The 8,001-nt window shown below is 39.2% G+C and overlaps 1 protein-coding gene across 1 annotated transcript in view; it reads right to left on the reverse strand.

Moving 5' to 3' along the window:
- Nucleotides 1–3,190, reverse strand: part of GREB1 (growth regulating estrogen receptor binding 1) — a 116,996-nt gene extending 113,806 nt beyond the window's left edge. The window contains exon 1 of the mRNA XM_038744455.1: nt 3,128–3,190. The gene's annotated coding sequence lies outside the window, so the exon portion shown is untranslated. The remainder of the gene's footprint in view (nt 1–3,127) is intronic.
- Nucleotides 3,191–8,001: the final 4,811 nt, after the last annotated feature.

The following is an 8,001-nucleotide window of genomic DNA, read 5'->3' on the forward strand; positions in this document are numbered from 1 at the left end:
TCATGGGTTCGAATCCCAGCACCGCCACATGTCTGCTGTGTGACCCCGGGCAAGTCACTTAACTTCTCTGAGCCTCAGTTACCTCATCTGTAACATGGGGATTAAGACTGTGAGCCCCACGTGGGACAACCTGATCACCCTGTATCCCCCCAGCGCTTAGAACAGTGCTTTGCACATAGTAAGCGCTTAACAAATGCCATTATTATTATTATTATTACCTTTCTTGAAAATGATATTTCTACAGACAACAGGGAAAAATCCAGCTGTTCAGAATTCTATGAAGCAATTTAAAGACCTTCTTCAGAGACTTCAGAATGAGGGACACTTGGGAAAAAGAAGGCAAACAAATGACACCCACTCTCACAATCAATTTGACAACACTTTCTCAAAACTCCTCTAACATTCAGGTCTTGGCCTGAGTTCTCTTCCCCAGAGCATCTAACTTGTTTGTAACATCAGTTTTCTTCCAACAAGCAGCTAAAAATTGTATTTTCCTCAAAGAAATTTGCGATCAATCCCCAACTCAAATCTTTACTTCCTATTGTCATTTCCTTTAAAAAAAATAGAAGGAAAGAAAACTCTTTGAATGGACTTACTCAAGAGGCAATATAATTGTAATAAAAATATTTATAACCACTTTGCAAACCTAAGACATCCTTCCAAGTAAAACCTGTTTCATACACAATTTTGATTTTCCTTTCTTACATCCTTTCACTTTGCCCATATTAAGCTAGAAACTGCACGTTTCTAATGAAAGACACTGTTCCAAACTAGTATCTCATGAAGAAAGAATGTTATGTCCCGCTGTTCACATGATAGCACTGGACAATCTGCAGCCCCAGATCACATTAATCATTCTGCCTTAATTTGATTTGGTAGTAAAAACAGCTATGTGGCACTTCAAACTAAAGAGACTTGCTGTCAGTACAACCCTGTCAACTATCACTCAGCTGTATGATTTCCAAGTAAGTTTTCATATTTTAGATTCTTTTTCCTCATTTACATTAACTTTCAAGCTTTCCCACTAAATCTCATTTCATAGCTCTTGGCCATATTTCTAACCTCATTAGGCTTATGAGACTGAGGTGCGCCTTGCAAAATTCTAGGGTTATATGCATGAACATACATATTTATTTTAGCAAACTTCAGTGCCCTAGACACCATTAATTTCCCACTTCTCAATGAAGATTTTGATGACGTAAATACAAATCACAAAAGGTAACACAAAATACTATCTCATTTTACCACAGCAGCTTGTTTGCAGGGCCTCTAACATTTCATTCCTAGCAAAGCACTTCTCTAAAAGCAAACTTCAATTGATAATTGTTTTCAGTTCTATTTCATTCCAGATGCTTACATATTGTTCTCTCAATATTTAATGTATTACATTTTCCAAGATTTAGACTGAAAATTCTAGAAGACAGTAATGGAATCTCCCTCCCCATTTTTAAGTTACTTATTTAGGGATACTTGTTATTCCTCCCTCTGGCCTTCTATCAACTTTCTATTCATTTTACTCAAGATCACAATAGTTCATGAAATTGTTGGCCAATGCTGTGGAATATATGTCAGTAAAACCCCCTTTTGATATGTTCTCTTCAGCTTTCTAGGCTTACCAAAATGAAACAAGCCAAAAGGAAATAAATATATCAGTTTATGTACTGCTGTCATTTTATCCTCATCCTTAAAGGAATTTCTGCTTTTCTTAGTTTTCTGACTTTCTCCACGGTCTCACAACTGCAAAGGAGACAGGCCAGGCAGTCAGGAGACCTGGATTCTAATTCTGGCTCTGCAACCTGCCATTTCTGTGACTTTGGGCAAGTCACTTAACTTCAATGCACCTTAGTTTCCTCATCTGTAAAAAAGAGATTAAATGCCTATTCTCCCTCCCTGTTAGTTAGTCTGTGATCGCCAGTCAGGGACAGGGGCTGTGTCCAGGCTGATTTATCATGTAATCCTCCCCAGAGCTAGTGCAGTGCTTGGCATATAGTAAGCCCTTAATACCACAATCACTATTATTATTATTACTACTATAGTTTAGTTATACTTTAGTTGCACCACCACCCCTGCCACCCTGTGTTGCTTGGGTGACGGCAGGCCAATAACACATTTTTAGTTCTCTTTGCCTCTCATGTATGATTGAAGAGAGCCACTCACCATCACAAACAAGGAAACTCCCAAAATCTGTCTTTCCATCCATCCATCTTTCCAGAAATCCCACAACTCAAATAGGAAATGGAATTTGCCTCTTCTTTTCCCTTCTACTGAATCAAGAACTAAGAAATTTAGGCCCTCTCCCAAGAGTGGAACTCATTATTAACAACTAATAAGATTATTTCATTTCTAACTACTTAATTTCCAAAGATCATGTTGAGGGGAACACCTCAAAGTAAATCTAGAGTTATTGTGATGTCTCAGTGACATATTAATCCTGGGATATATATATAAATGAAGTAAATATTTTGTGAAAGTAGCATAAGTTCTCGAAAATTATTTGGAAGTTCCCTACAGCCAACCATGTTTTTAAATAAACATTTCCTATAGAAAAGTATAAGCTTCCCAAATGCTGATCCAAAAAGAAGTAACATTTCTGTGGTCCATAAAGATTTGCAGGTTCTATCTCATCCCCTTCTCTAGCCCTTGTTCAGTTTCCTAGGCTTCTCTGATCACCTGCTTCTTGAATGTCAGGAAAGCAATTCTGAGAAGAGTCTTAAACCCTCCCCAAACCAGAACTAAATATAATGTCCAAAACTTCCCAGACAGTGGAAGCAAGAAAAGCCCCTGATGGTCAGAAACAGCAGAGAAAACAAGTACTGGGAACAGTGAATACATTGTTTTAGAACCCCTATGCAAAACAGAGCAAAAGGATTATTTTAATATCCTTAGTTTGAAAGAAGTGAAATATAATAAAAACTGTAAAATTGGTTCTTCATTTGTTTCATGGAAAAATTAGAATGATGTCATTTGAATTAGGCAGTTTGCCTAATTGGTTTGAACTGAGCTATACAATAAATACTACATTCATACTTTTAAACACAATATAATACAGCCCGTATTATTAGCAATAAAACATTAGTGAGTTAAATGAAAAATGCAGATCTATGCCCCAAAATAAAACGTACTGTACCTTCAAGAAAATGTGGCCCCCGGTTACACCCCTAAACCATCAGAGAATCAGGTTCACACTAGAAGAATCTTACAGTTTGAGACTCGGTATGAGAGAGAGAGAGAGTTTCCTTTCAGGTTAGTCAGTAATGACCATATATCTGTAAGGGTTCTCCTTGCTTTGATTCAGGAAGGCTGTTGTTTCGAGGATTGGTATGGAGCACTTAATGCCCCTTACTCAGCTCAGTGCGCAACTGAACACTCAGTCAGGTCAGCCTGACACACTCGCTCTTCTGTCACAGCAGAGCAGAGAAGGATTTCAAAGCTATCTGTATTGAAGTTACGAAAAAACAAAATAATCATCAGTGTTTTAATATTATTGTTTTTACAAGTAATAATAACACCACCCTATAATCTAACATGTTGTCCTTCCCATTGGTGCCCCTGCTGTTTTTGGTGATAAATAGTACAATTTTATGTCATTAACACTGAAGTATTTTGCTGGGTCATGTTGCTCTTAGGCAGGTACATACCAATCTGTCAGTCTAAACCACCATCACCCTTCACTTTTTTTTAAGAAGTACTTTACTATAAGCAGATTGAACTATAGAAAACATTAAGAAAAAAAATTCTGAGCCAGTGATATAGTGGTAGTAAGTAAAGGCAAATAGACATAATAAGAGTAAGAAATAATTCCAAAATCTAAACTAAAAATGTCACATGTTGCACATATTTTAAACTATGGGGTGTAGTTTTCATTAATGCCTTGGTATTATTTGTAATATGCAATGTCCATCCATTAAACCCATTTTCTCAGATTCATATTCAAGCGCTTAGTACAGTGCTCTGCACACAGTAAGTGCTCAATAAATGAGACAATGAATGAGCAAGTTTCAGCTGGTAAGATTTCAAGACTACAGCCCCACTATTTTACAAAGTTAATACCAATCCCTAGATTTGAGCATTAAATCCTTTTAATTATTTTTTATCACATGGATATCTGTTATTTAACTTTTCAACTGTCTTTGTTTTCATGGAGGCGATCGATTTTCGTCTCCTTGGTCTGGTCCTTTTATCTTCACGGAACAAACTGGTAACTGGAATTTCCATAATAGTGCCGGCTGCAGCAGCTAGGCAAGTCAGCAGCTTTATTAAACTGAAATGGACAGCTTGCAGAATCAAGGTTACAAGCACACAATTGCATTGGAGCTGGGAGAAAAATTCCTAGTTTTTGCAATTGGCCAAATCCAGTTCTTCTATTCTCCTTCCCCAAGAATGCTCTTTGTGCTTTCCTTCTCCTCCCTTTCCCAAAGCTGAGGTTGGTGACCTTATAAATGCTTTCATGAGAGGGCCCGTCAGTCTTTTACATAGAGGTTTTAAAATGCAAGTGCAATGAGTCAACAATGGAACATGAGTGACAACGACATCAACTAAGCAAATGGATTTTGAGACTAGGAAATGGCCCCCTTCACAATTTAGTTGGTGAAACTCAAGTCACTGCAGCATACTGTTTAATATGATTTTTTGTATTGCAGAACACAGATACCTGCTGAGAGGCTATAATTTACACTGTTGATGAGAGCAGGCGATAAGCCAATCATGCAGCAATTTGGAGTTCCAAAGAGGTATGACTTTGGATTTACTTTAATTTTACACACCTATTGAAAGAATAATCTGGGGCTTAGTTATATTACAGTTGTTTTTAAACTGGATACTCTTTTAGTACTGAGAAAGTATTTTGACCTGCAAATTGAATGCTTGGCTTTATCGTGAAAGGGTGAGGGTGCCACAGCATGCCAAGTTTGAACCCTTTAAATTGTGACAGGTCCTGGGGTGGGGAGGGATTGCTCTAATCTGATTCCTGACTCTAAATTTAATTCAGCTATTTGTGGCAACTCTGTCTGTGGTTGAGGTTATATTTACTTTGAATCATTCTTCTTAATCTCTCTCAAAATGCCCTGCTCTCACTATTAAGTGTCCCAAGTGGCTGACACTAACAGTGAAATGGATGGTTTCTATTACCCATGACAGAGATTGCTTTGCTTTGCTTTTACCGTGCTGGCATTGATTATACCTAAAAGGGTTTCTAACATGTGTAGATAATGGTATACAAGGTATAATTCCACAAGATATGTAGTTTTCTAGTTATCACTACAGAACAAATTTTACTTTGTCTCAGTATATATCTTTTTTTCCAATCTATTGAGAGTACTTTAGGAATCATCATCAATCAGTAGGCACATCCATTGAGCGTTACTGGGTGCAGAGTCCTATTCCAAACACTTGTAAGAATATATTAAGCCCAAAAATCCTTGCCTCAAGGGGTTTACAATTCGTTCATTCATTCAACTGTATTTATTGAACGCTTACTGTGTGCAGAGCACTGTACTAAGCACTTGGGAATTACAAGTTGGCAACATATAGAGACGGTCCCTACCCAAAACAGGCTCACAGTCTAGAAGGGGGAGACAGACAACAAAACAAAACATGTAGACAGGTGTCAAAATCGTCAGAACAAATAGAATTAAAGCTATATGCACATCATTAACAAAATAAATAGAATAGTAAATATGTACAAGTAAAATAGAGTAATAAAGCTGTACAAATACATACAGGTGCTGTGGGGAGGGGAAGGAGGTAGGGTGGGGGGCGATGGGGAGGAGGAAAGGAGAAAGGGGGCACAGTCTGGTCTATCGCTTTTACTTCCTGCATTTTAATTCCCTCCTTGAAGGGAAGATAAATTGAATATATCAACCCCTCCTATCTCACCTTGCTCAACTCTTACTACAACCCAGACCATGAACACCACTCATCCAATGCCAAACAACTCAATGTAACCTGATCCCATCTATCTCACCGCAGATCTCTTGCCCAAGTCTTCTCTCTGGCCTGAAACTCTCTCACACTTCATGTACAACAGACCACCACTCTCCCAACCTCCAAAGTCTTATGAAAACCACATCTCTTCCAAGAGGCCTTCCCCAGTAAGCCATCACTGTCCCCACTCCTCTCCCTTTTGCTCACCTGTGCACTTGGCTCTGTAACCTTAAAGCACTTGATATTCACCCCCCAGGACTTATGCACATATCCATAATTTATTTTAATGTCTGTTCCCTCTCTAGACTGTAAAGCTCCTGGGGGCAGGGTACATGTCTATTAACTTTATTGTATGGTATTCTCCCAAGTACTTTGTACAGGGTTCTACATACAGTAAGTACTCAATAAGCACTATGTACATATCTGTAATTTATTTATAGTAATGTCTGTCTCCATCCCCCCCTCCTTGACTGTTAACATGTTGTGGGCATGGAATGTGTCCTAAGCACATACAGTGCTTTTCACACAGTAAGCACTCAGTAAATATGAGTGAATGAATGAAATACCAATGATTAATAGATTGCAAATAGTGACTTCAGAGGCCAAAGAAAGCGTAATTCCCCATCTACCCCGGTTTTCACAGAGACAAGATCTTTTGGAAGAGAATTTTCCTTTACAAAATTCCTTCTGGACACTGCCCAAGGGAGCCCTAAGGTGGTATTACCGCCTAAAGTAAGCAGAGATGGCACAACGCTGACTGGCCTAACATTTCTGGAGCCACTAGCCTGAGCTTTCTCCAAGCTCAAACCTGGGGATCCTAACCCTAGCAGGCCCACTTTGTCTGACAGACAGCAGGCCAGACTTTTAGACACACACACACACACACACACACACACACACACACACACACACCATCTCCACGCACTCACTCCCTCCCCCCTGCTCCCCAACCCTGTGCCGGCAGGGAAGTACAGAGTACCCTGACTCCCAAAAAGCAGCCATCAATAATGCTGTCTCCCAGACAATTAGGACACATGCACAAGGTCACTTTCATCAAAGAAATACTTTGTCTTTTTAGCTTTTAGAATTCTTGCCCTGAAGCACAGCAAATAAGTACTAGCATCAATTCCACCAGTTTAGTAGCTTAAGGAGTCAGATGTTGTTGGCACTTAATAGTTTTAGTTTAGTTTAAATGGACTCAGCATTTTAAGTCATTCAACAAGTTAAAGAGAAGAACCACATATGTAAGAACCCCAGGCGATATTCATGCAATTCTGAAATGTTTTAAATGGCACAATCTTCTCCTTTAATATGGCTCATTCCAGCATAACATTCTTTTCTAAAAATAATCCACAGTGCACTTCATATTCCAATTCTGAGAGTATTTCTCTCAACTTTTCTAAGGTTCAAATTCAATCCACAGATATACTAACTCCTATGGTGTTTGTTAAGCATTTACTACGTACAAAGCACTGGGGTAGATACAACATCATCAGTTCGGACAGTCTTTGGTCCACAGTCTAAGAGGGAGGGTAAACAGGTATTTAATCTCTGTGACATGAGGGGCACCCAGAACCAAAGGTATCTAAGTGGCCTGCTGCCATCCAAGAGACATGAGGGGCAAAGGTATACTGTGGCCAGCACTGAGAAGTTAGGCCAGAGCAGAGAATGTCCAGGGGCATGGAAAACTGGTGGAACTCGAGACGTTGGAAATAAGGTGGCAGAAATAACAGAGGAGAAGGATACGGAGGTAGAAGAGGAAAGGGACTAGAAACTATAATAATAATAATGGCATTTATTAAGTGCTTACTATGTGCAAAGTACTGTTCTAAGCTTGGGGAGGTTACAAGGTGATCAGGTTGTCCCACGGGGGCTCAAAGTCTTAATCCCCATTTTACAGATGAGGTAACTGAGGCACAGAGAAGTTAAGTGACTTGCCCAAAGTCACACAGCTGACAATTGTCTGAGTCGGGATTTGAACCGAGACCTCTGACTACAAAGCACAGGCTCTTTCATTCAATCATGTTTATTGAGTGCTTACTGTGTGCAGAGCACTGTACTAAGCACTTGTACTGGAGG

Source organism: Tachyglossus aculeatus, chromosome 1, assembly GCF_015852505.1.
Source record: "Tachyglossus aculeatus isolate mTacAcu1 chromosome 1, mTacAcu1.pri, whole genome shotgun sequence".
NCBI lineage: Eukaryota > Metazoa > Chordata > Mammalia > Monotremata > Tachyglossidae > Tachyglossus > Tachyglossus aculeatus.